Source organism: Dermacentor albipictus, unplaced genomic scaffold (assembly GCF_038994185.2).
Source record: "Dermacentor albipictus isolate Rhodes 1998 colony unplaced genomic scaffold, USDA_Dalb.pri_finalv2 scaffold_11, whole genome shotgun sequence".
NCBI lineage: Eukaryota > Metazoa > Arthropoda > Arachnida > Ixodida > Ixodidae > Dermacentor > Dermacentor albipictus.
The window spans coordinates 2144559-2156415 of record NW_027225565.1 but is presented as its reverse complement, the minus strand read 5'-3'; the positions used below and the strand labels follow the sequence as shown (position 1 = coordinate 2156415).

Sequence of the window (11857 nt, the reverse complement as noted above, 5' to 3'; positions counted from 1 at the left end):
TCAGCACTGTCTTTTGTGGCAATGCCATTCTTTTCTTTTTCTTTTTTTTACGAGTACTCTTGATGTAGATGGTCGCGCTGCTAACCAAAGATGTTTGACACGGTCGCCTTGCGAGCTGAAGTCGCGATTTTTTTTTCTCAGAACGGCGGCGCAAAGGTCGCCCAAGCTGAGTTGTACAACAATGCAGACTGTTACTCTTTGCGACTTCGCGTTCTGCTCGCTTGCTGTATTTCGGTAAACAACAAAAACGACAACAATATATATATATATACATATATATATATGTATATATGTACATATATATATATATATATATATATATATATATATATATATATATATATATATATATATATATATATATATATATATATATATATATATATATATATATATATATATATATATATCTGTATATATTCACATATCTAACACGTTCATACAACTACGACGCTCTGCATTCAAGGAATGCCAAGGCCGCGCCTCCACAATGTCTCTCATAAAACACGTCACACCATGGCGAGTATGCGGAGGCACCGACTGACGCCAGGTGCGCGAAAGTTTATACTGACGGCACAGCGATGACAAAAATGTTCAGACAGCGAGCGGTATATTGTCCAATAACACGTGCTGTAAGATATGTGGATAGTTATGTATAAGTTTACACACTGTATTATATAAATATATGTAATATGTAATAATCAATAGAAATATTCTAAGCATGCTTGCGTCTATCTTATGTTACGGCACTTGTAACGCCTTTCTATGGCTTGTATACAATCTCATAATCGGTTCGTATATTTTGACGCATTGTTCTTAATGCTTAGTACCAAAATGGTTACAGTTAAGTATTTATTCTTTATTTTCTGTAGAGCACCATCAGCGTATAGTGCTGTGCAAATGCGTGATTTGTTAAAGCCCGATGTGAAAATAGAGCAAAATGTCGTACAACAGGGTCTTACTCGGCCACACAATCTCTGTTTTGGCAGTTTCTTGGTGCTTTCTAAACGGCGGTAGGATTCCATAATCCCTTAAAATTTAACATTGGTGTTAAACCACCCTCTTGCGTAATGCCACATTTCCATCTAATCCTGAGGTAGTAACAAAAATCAGTATTCTTCTATGATAGAGAGAGAAAGAAAATAATAAATGGAAGGTAGTGACATTAACGAGAACTGAGGCCGGTTGGCTACCTTACGCTGGGGGATAGGAAAAAGGGAGTGAAACACCACAGTAAGAGGAGAAAGTCCGCTGTGAATATCGGTCACCCCGTAGCAATAGTTTTGTGTTCCATATCACCGGCGGTCACTCAATCCGGTAGCTTTCAAAAATTGCAGCAGCGCCCTTGCGGCCTCTTGTAGCTGTGATATGCGAGGCCATGGTCGTAAGATCTTGTTCAAGTGGAATGGATTTCTATCCAACTGATTTAGGGCTGTCCAGAGGTCTTTAACTTTCCAAAGCTGTGCATAAGAACAGCGGGTGTCTTATAGTCCCCTAGACACCGCCAGTATTGCAGTCGGCGCTGTCAGCCATTCTAATCAAACAGGTGTATGTATGCACTGGTGAATGCAACGCCTAGACGTAAGCTGCACAGCATTGTTTCCTCACTTCACGGAAGGCCAGGTAAAAGCCGCAGTTGCATAGATGGGTCAAGATAATGCGGTCGATGCTGGGGGAATTCAGGGGTGTTCCACATATCCGATGTCATACGGTTCACCAGTTTGCGTAAGTGTTGGGCTGCGTCTGTCCTCGATAAAGCTACTTGTCCCTTCGTGGGCATTCCCAGCAGCTTCGTCGGCGAAGTCGTTGCCGGAGATACCGCAATGACCCGGCAGCCACTGAAACGCGACGTCGTGTCCTTTCGGACTCACATGATGGTGCGTTTCTCCTATCTTCAACATGAGTTGTACACAGGACACGCGGCGAAGAGCTCTCCAGACACGGCAGAGCTCTCCAGACAAACCAGCGGGGTCCTGCGGCAGCTGGGCGCGGCAAGGCCACGCCCAAGCGCTGATGTCACTCGGAGCGGTGCGCGTCACACGCCGTCCCGCTCTTTTATGCGAAGCATATTAACGTAGGTTTCGGACCTTCGCGCGACGCCCGGCGGTGGCCACCATTGACCCTGAAGTGGGGTCGCGTGACATGACGTCACGTGATGACGTCGCACCTGCTGCAGATGGGGCCTCATATCGCGCCGTCGGATGTCGCCCGGCGGAGGCCTCCACGCTTCGGTTCGCGCCATCGCGCGCGACGCGGCGGCGGCGCCACCATCACTGCTACCCGTCATATGTGACGTCACGCCAGGGATGAAGCGGCGCGCGCCCGCCGTCGCGTCAGTCTCTGTGCCCGCAACCGCGCCAGCGTCTTTGCGCCGGGCGTGTATGCGGTCAAGATGCGTCCAAACGCTAAGGATACGCTAAGGTTAAGCCCAGTGGATGCTTCGCATCCACTGGGCTTAACCTTGATAAGCCTTCATTTTTTTTTTCTACTGCCCAAACAGTGGAAAGCGGCGTCGTGCTCATCATCCGCTGGAAGCTCCTTACACGCACAAATGTGGCTTGTCATCACGAGCAACGCGTGCGGCTTTGACCTGCGACTGCGCGAATGCATTGCCCGATGCGAAGCGGTTTGCTTTCTGTTACACCGCGGTTGCTTTTCAAAAGATTTCCTTGCTTTTGCACTCCGGTATTTAGTAACCGATTTCGCAATATGCAGCCAAAGCTACACTGTGGCCGCAGTCATGAAATTCCTTTATTTCTCGAGACGCCATTGACGTCGTAAAATATGATCTTGAAGGCACGGAACTGCGCTGTTCCCCTGAAAAGTCGGAGCTTCTCCTATACCGCCCCAAACTCCATGGACGCTCCCCACGGGGCTCCACGAATAAACCCCAATACGAGGAAATAGAGCTGAACCTGAGTGATGGCAGACCCATACCCGTGGTCCCTGGCATCCGCGTTCTTGGTGTGACCATAGAAGCCAACGGAGCTAACTCCACGGCTATCTCCAAGATCCGTCGACAGACCTCTAACACATTCAGACCGCTGAAACGAGTGACCAACCGATGAGGAGGTATGAAGGAAGAAAGCCTCATCCGCCTTGTCCAATCTTTTATCATCTGTCACATTACTTACGTTGCGCCCTTTCTCAACTGGTACAAAGCTGAAAAGTCTAAACAGGACATCATCATCAGAGGAGCCTATAAGCAGGCCTTAGGATTACCCAACCCCATTAGCACGGAACTTGTACTACAATTAGGTATCCACAACACGCTAGACGAGTTAATCGAAGCCCAACGCCGATCTTAACAAGAGCGGCTTACTCCTCACGGTAATGGGCCGCAGGATTCTAACCAAGCTTGATATCACCTACCACCGTCAACATGGAGACAACCAGCCAATACCACGCAACATTCAGCAATGGATACACGCCGACCCCATTCCGAAAAACATGCACCCAGACCGCCACAAAGAACGCAGGAAGGCACGAGCTAACTCCCTCATCAAAGCTTAAGCCAACACCGCGGGCGTCAACTTCGTCGACGCAGCTGAGTACCAAGATCTACGGCGCTTTGCGGTAGTTACCACAGCAGGCGGCTTGCTCCGACATGCTGCCAGCATCGCTACCCCAAAATGCCGAGATGGCCGAGGAAGTGGCCATCGCCCTGGCCACTCTTGATCCAGCCTGTCACACTGTACTGAGCGATTCTCGCGCAGAAATCAACAACGACATCAAGGGTCGTATTTCTGAGCAATAACTCCATATCTTACAAGCCCCACATTCGTCTGCAAATCAAATCACCCTAGTCTGGATCCCAGCACACGCCGGCGTTGTCCACGCGCACCTAACCAACCTCAACGAGGTTACACACGCCGTAGCACGAGGACTAGTCAACCGTGCCGGAGACAGTGAAGGTGCACCCGCGGAATGCGACCGCCTTCCAAGATACAACGACCTTGTGAAGTCATTTTACCTCTCAAGAAGAACCTTCCCCACCCCTCACCGCAAGTTAAACAGAGCACAGGCAACCACCCTTCGCTGGTTACAGACGAATACCTTAATCCCGTGACCATCTCGTCGAGATGGGACGCCGCCTTGCGCAGCTCCCATCTCGACGACCGATTCTGGGCGACCCAGGAGGCCTACGAATCGGCGAAGAGGCAGGACCTCGACGTGCCCACTTGGGAGGCCTAGGCCCAGCCGACTGAACTGCTGGTGCTCATTAAAGTTCACTATCTCTATCTCTCTCAAGTAACGCTGAATAGCTCACACCGAATGGTCAAAATGTTGGCCTTGCAACCAAAACATAACCGCGCGATGGTTCACTGAGCGTACCGAACTCACAATCATGTCCTCTGGAACGTTGGCCAGCGCTGTGGCGATTCTGTCCTTGAGATCCTGGAGGCTTGTTGAGGCTGTTTGGTGCACTTCCTTTGTTACATGTCCCCAAGGCAAAAAGTCCAATGGTGAAAAATCTGTGGACCTCGGTGGTCACCGAACGTGCCCGCTGCGCCCGATCCACTAGGAAAGAACGGTCTGATCAAAGAAACGCACAGCAGAAGAAGACGAATGCGGTGGCACTCCATCGTGTCGGTAGCAGGGGCGTAGCCAGGGGGGGACTCATGGAGCTTCAGCCCCTCCTGAAATTCTTTCGTGCTGTCTTGCACCGCCGACCAAAACAACCCCCAGCGCCGGAAATAATTCTGGATTTTGTCTAGAATGTCCTTTTTGCGATCGAAAAGACATTGCCAACTCCGGCTGGATTTGGGGGCAGTGCCCATGCACCGGGGATCACATAACGCAAGGAGCCCCATCCGAGCACACTTTCAAGGGCGCTTTGATGACGAGCGGGCTCGTGGCGGCATTTCGCCGAGGCCGAGGAACTTACGGAGCGCATGGATTTCAACTCTGAATCTTTATAGGTATGAATTTCCAATAAACTTTTGATGCGAAAGGTGGATTGACTTTTGCAAAATCATGCTCTACATTTTCAGTGCCGGAACTTTGTGCGGTTAATGTTGTTATAAACACTTGATGCCATACGTGCATTGACTTTTCCAAATTCGTACATCGGACCATACAACGAGACAACCCAAGTCAACACACTATCAGACAAGTTGACAAAGCAGGCTTCGAAGTGCAATGAGACGAAGTGTTTTGGTGGTTCATTTTTGCCGTCATGTCACAGAAATTAATATCAACATTTTTTTTTCACCTGTGTCAAGGTATCCACGTCGAACAATAAAGCCAGGAAAGGTGATTACGTGCTTATTTATTTTTCCACGTTGACTTTTTTTGGTGACGACAGATTTAGCCTCTTCAATTTTTTTTTCTCGACACCCGCAGACTATCGGAGCCTTCCAGAGAGCATATTTTTCTTGTGTTCCTCCGACCCCCGCGCGGCGCCTTTCGGAAATCCACTCTTGCCGAGTGGATTTTCGCTTGGCAGAATTTTGGACGCTTTCTGGCTAGCAGACGAGATAAATAAATAAATAAATAAATAAATAAATAAATAAATAAATAAATAAATAAATAAACATTTAACTGTATTAATTTCGGTACTATAGCATTTAGGATGATGCATGAAAATATATTGTTACGGGAGGATGAACGATGAGAGGAATAAGATCGTGAGCTGCTGGCTGCTGCGGATTGTGGGCGGTGATCCATCTTGTGTACGCTGACTCATCCTGTATATATATATATATATATATATATATATATATATATATATATATATATATATATTGTAAATACAGTCTTCATATACTCCTGGCATCGCCGTAACATATTGGTGGAGGTGCGTGGTACCGCGGCTGGAAACGGAGCTCCGCAGTGGACGACGCATCACCGTCCGCACAATCAATAACGGTGAGCATGCAGGATGAACGTCGTTGCCGCCTCCAACGTCACCGTCACCACCTACTTCGCTGTCGCCTTCGGTTGTGGTGTAGCAACCCAAGGATCCTGGAATTTTCTGTGGGGTTGATGGCGCCGACGTTCAGGAGTCGGTGGCTATGAACGAACACGTGAGTGGAATCAACAGATGGGACCCTATGCTTATGCTGGCCAACCTGTTGTTCTACCTACGAGGCTCGGCAATGGTGTGGTACGAAAACCACGAAGGGGAGCTCACCAGCTGGGACGGATGCAAAGAGCAGTTGACAGAGTTGTTTGGCGAACTAGCTGGCCGTAAGATTGCCGCAAAGCAGGAAATGGCCTCCCGTGCCCAATCCCCCACGGAGTCCTATGTATCGAATATCCAGGACGTGCTGGCACTTTGTCATAAAGCCGATCGCGACATGACAGAAGCTGAAAAGGTCGGGCACGTGCTTAGGAGAATTGCTGACGACGCCTTTAATCTGCTCATGTGTAAAAGCTGTTCTACAGTTGATGCCACCATTAAACCGTGCCGACAATTCGAGCAGGCAGAAAAGCCGATGCGTCTTGCAACTAGCTGCCAGGCTTCCCAATGCTGCCGCAACGTGGATGTGGGAAGATCAACCGGCACAGCAGCATGCGTCGCCATCAGAGGACGTGCTGTGAATCGTTCGACTTGAACTGGATGCGACGGCACGCGCAGCTTTCTGTTCGCGTAGCCCTGATGCTACCACTTTTTCGTTTCCGCTCGAACAAGCCATCGTTCGCCAGGAATTTGAAGACATTGGATTACGTTCTGTCTGTGCTGTCACCAATCACAGAGCTAACGAACGCCCTTCTACTATTTTCCCTCCACCCCACCGCTTCTCTCTGAGTTATCGCCAGCCGACTGAGTGGAGAACTGCGGACGACCAGTCTGTATGTTGCATCTGTCGCCATTGGTCATGTTGTCCGATACTGTCGGCCCCCGAGGCTTTCAATACCTTCCACGCCGACCAACCTGAGCCGTTATGATGAAAATGCCCGCAATGTTTCTCCAACCACCGAGTCTAATAGCGCAGACCACTCTGCTAGGAACACGTGGTACAGTCGCTCACCATCGCCGCGCGGACACCAGTCTAGCTCACCGCAAACATTTCGCCCATCTTCCCGTTCGCCGCAGCCACGTCGCTTTTCGTCCTCTGTGGCGTTTGGCCGCATCCTTTCGGAAGACTAAGAAATGCAGCCCTCGGAGGTGGCGCTGCATTCCCTACTACAGCAGCAAATCATCTGTATGTGGCCATAATGAGAAGTGTAATAGACGGTAAAACAGACGGCGTACCTGTCCAAGCACTCGTCGACACTGGAGCCCACGTATCTTTGATGAGTGCCAGCCTACGTAGACGCTTATACAAGGTCCCCACCGGAGCTGCTGCCCGAGTGCTTCGTGTGGCCGACGGCGGCGGGCTGCTTGTTCTTGGATTGTGTACTGCGCGTTTAATTATAGCCGGCCGCCCAACATCTGTTCTCTTTGCTGTGATCGACAACTGCCCTCACGACGTTATCCTTGGATTGGACTTTTTATCCACTCATTCTGCTCTCATCGACTGCGCGACCGGTGTTCTTCAGTTGGAACTGCCTCAACTCGCCGATGCTCCGAGCACCGCCCCACTACACTTGTGCTCGCTTCAAGATGTGCGTCTGTCACCCGAGGCAGTTACTTACGTCACTTTGACCGCCCAGCCACATGTTCCTGACGGTGAATATGTGCTTCGCCCCATCATCGACGTGCTTTTGAACCGGAGCGTTCGTGTTCCGCATACGTTGGTCACGGTTACAAACAACGACGTCGTTCTACCGCTTCTGAATTTCAGCCTGTGGCCTCAAGTGATTCCGGCCGGCATGTTCTTGGCCAGCGCTTCTAGTCCACCGACCGAAGTCCACACTGACGCAAGCGTCCACGGCATAGGCGCTGTTCTGGCGCAAGAGCAGAATGGTATGGAGTGCGTGATAACTTACGCCAGCCGCCTGTTGTCACCTGCCGAAAGAAATTACTCCATCACCGAGCGGGAGTGCTTGGCTTGAGTTTGGGCTGTCGCCAAGTTCCGGCCATATTTCTACGGCCGCACGTTTTCGGGTTGTAACAGACCTTACGCCCTCTGCTGGCTGTCTTCTCTCTGGGACCCCACAGGACGGCTTGGACACTGGGCGTTGCGGCTCTAGGAATTTTCATTTGTTATCAACTATATAGGCGAGGACGCTGACTGCCTTTCGCGTCACCCCGTGGATCCTCCCGATCCTGTTGTGCATGATCAGGTGACTTGCGTGATGGCTTTGACTGACCTGACTGACATGCGCGCTGAACAACAACGCGACGCATCCTTACAGTCTATCATCGCCGGAGTGCAATCTGGCAGCACCGACGGCAGATGCCGAATGTTCGTGCTGCATGTCGCAATCCTCTTCCTCAGCAATATCAACCCTGACAGCCCTGATTTGCTGCTTGCGCTTCCTCGACATCTGCGAGCCATCGTTCTTGAACAACTTCACGATGCACCGACGGCGGGACACCTTGGAGTTTTGCGTACATACGACCGCGTACGACGCCGGTTTTTCTGGCTGGGTCTCTACCGCTCTGTGAGTGATCATCATCATCATCATCAGCCTGGTTACGCCCACTGCAGGGCAAAGGCCTCTCCCATACTTCTCCAACAACCCCGGTCATGTACTTATTGTGGCCATGTCGTCCCGCCCACCTAACTATCTGCCGCCCCCTGCTACGCTTTCTTCCCTTGGAATCAAGTCCGTAACCCTTAACGACCATCGGTTATCTTCCCTCCTCATTTCATGTCCTGCTCATGCCAATTTATTTTTCTTGATTTCAACTAAGATGTCATTACCTCGCGTTTGTTCCCTCACCCAATCTGCTCTTTTCTTTTGCCTGAACGTTACACCGATCATTCGTCTTTCCAAAGCAAGTTGCGTCGTCCTCAATTTGAGTAGAACCCTTTTCGTAAGCCTACAGGTTTCTGCCCCGTAGCTGAGTACTGCTAAGACAGAGCTATTGCTCACAGCTCTGTGAGTCGTTATGTCACAACTTGCAAACTGTGTCAGCGCCGGAAGAAAACTCCGCTGCCACCTGTCGGGTGACGCGATCCCATTGAATTTCCCTCTGAACCATTCTTTCCTGTAGCGCTTGACCGGCTTGGCTTTTTCTGACGACGACTGGGGGAAATAAGTGGATCGCCGTCGCTACTGATGGCGCGACACGCTACGCGATAACAAAGCCGTTGCCGACCAGTTGCGCAACACACGTCGCCGATTTTCTCCTTCACGAAGGTCATTCTCCAGCACGCAGCTCCTCGACAGTTACTTGCAGACCGCAGCCGGTCGTTCTTGGCTCGAGTTGTGGACGACCTCCTCCGCTCTTGTGCCACTGAACACAAGCTGTCCACCGCCTACCTCCCACAAACGAACGGTCTTACGGAACGTCTCAACAGAGCACTCACAGAGATGCTGTCAAAGTACGTTTCTAACGATCACCGCGACGGGGACGCCACGCTGGCCTACGTGACATCGCGTATGACTCGTCTCGACATGACACCGCAGGAGATTCACCCTTATTATTGTCTGTATGATCGCGACCCCACATTGCCTTTTGGCGCCATCCTACCTTCTGTGCCCCGCGTTACCACAGAGTAGGCTCGCTGAGTAGGCTACGAACCGATTATGGGATTGTATCCAAGCCATAGAAAGGCGATACAAGTGACGCGACATAGAACAAACGCAGGCATTCTTAGAATGTTTCTATTGAACCAGAGGAATATTCTTGCTGTATATTAGAGCGTGTGAAAATATAACTGAGCGGCACACGTTTTCTGAATTTCAGTCCATGCTAAGCTAGCGCTCACGGTGAACAATCGCGTCGCTGTTTTCGTAGTTTTCTTTCTTGCTGTCATTCACGTTTTTTTCTAGTTTCTCTGTTTACACTTCCAGAACCTATTGAAGCCATTCTTCTTTCATTCATTAGTTCACGGATCTGCCTCTATAGCAGTAATAGGTGCTTTTTTTGTATACGTCAGTATGCAGATATCGTACAGCGCGTATTCGTGGAGAATATACAGCGCGCTCTCTGAACATTTTGGTCATCGCTGTGCCTTCAGCGACCCTGCGTGTACATATATATATATATATATATATATATATATATTAGGGGTGTGCGAATATTGAAATTTTCGAATACGAATCGAATACGAATAAGGCGAAAAACTGTCTTCGAATATCGAATCGAATATCGAATATATGTGTAGTATTAAAAAATTGCAAAACGAGGTAACAATAGCTTTATTACCCTTTTGAAAATAATATTGCATTTTACGAGGCTGCTTCAGGTTAAAGAGGCACTCATTATAGGTAATGCACTCAGGTAATGTCAGGTAATGCTCTGTCAGGTAAACGCTTGTTACAGATTATCGCGAAGGAAAATTGACTGCTCAACATGTTCAGAAAGTAAGGACTCTCTATGCACTGTGACAACATTTGTCCAGGTAACATTTTCTAGGTGCATATTTTATTGCGCATACTTAAAAGCCCGAAAGTACATCATATATTGTTATGAAAGAGCCCTGGAATAAAGCTTGGTAAAAAAAATCGAAACTGATCATGTCTCACGGGCCTGATGCAGATAGACTGGAACAGAGCGTACACATTCATAGTAAGGTTCGTTACAGCACTTAAGATCACAGTGCTGTAACGCTGTGTCGTCGTTCTGTACCTTTTTTTGTCCGTGTTTTGTGTTGCGCTGTAACGAACCTTACTATGAATCCCAAAAAACTGGCCCAACTTGCCATCTTGATGCAGAGCATACAGATAATGAGCGGATCATGTGAAGCTCTCAGTGAATAAACATGTTTTTAGGAGAATGTGTAGCAAGCACATAATTCGTTAATTGCTAAATTATTCACAGTCTGTCCGAATATTCGCCGTTTCGACCATTATTCGGCCGTCCTCGAATATTCGGGAATTTACGAATATGCATTTCTCGAATCGAATACGCTTCGAATAAGGAAAATATTCGATTCGTATTCGAAATTTCGAATATTCGCACACCCCTAATATATATATATATATATATATATATATATATATATATATATATATATATATATATATATATATATATATATATATATATATAATCACGATCCGTGTCTCAAGGGAAGAAATTGTCGTCGCTGGTGCTGTTTATCGAAATACAGCAAGGGAGCAGAACGCGATCTCGCACTGAATGACAAATTGCATGGTTGTTCAACTCAGCTTGGGCGAGCTTTGAGCCGCCGTTCCGAGAAAAAGAGATCGCGAGTTCAGCTCGCAAGGCGACTATCTTTGGTTAGCAGCGCGACCCTCTGCATCAAGAGTACGCCTACAAAAAATAAAAAAAAAGATCGACATGGCAACAAAAGACAGCGCTGCCGCCTCCGGGAGGGTTCGAACCTCCATCCTTTCGGTTAACAGCCGAAAGCGCTAGCCGATTGCGCAACGAAGGCAGACACCTCCGCTCGCAAATAAATGATTGTCGAGCAAAGCGCCAGACTGACATTTAGCGAGCGAGGTGCGCTTTGTTTTTGCAGCTGCGCCTTCGTTGTTTTGTTCCCAGGGGGCAAGCAGGTGAAGGCGGATAGGAGGGGCGAAGAACCGAGCCCACCCGTATCTGGATCCGTAGGATGTATACCGTGACGACAGCTAGAGCTACTGCCTGCATACATGGCATGGCACGTAACGATTCGCTTGTTTTTCCAACGACATTTGTCAATGGCTCTAACAGTTTCATTATTCCATGTTCCATCGTCACCTCGCTGCCGTTACCACCAAGACCACAGGAGGACGAAATGCGATCGAGGGAAATGAAAAAAGCGCCACGAAAAAACATGCCCGGGAATGACGCGCCGCAGTATCTGCTTCCTATCGCCACCGAAGGAAACGTCGCGCATGCACGCTA

The 11857-nt window shown here is 48.8% G+C and overlaps 1 non-coding gene across 1 annotated transcript; it reads right to left on the bottom strand.

Moving 5' to 3' along the window:
• Positions 1-11331: 11331 nt before the first annotated feature.
• TRNAN-GUU (transfer RNA asparagine (anticodon GUU)) lies at positions 11332-11405 on the bottom strand. The gene has a single exon. It is a non-coding gene; the product is annotated as a tRNA-Asn (tRNA).
• Between the last annotated feature and the right edge of the window lie 452 nt (positions 11406-11857).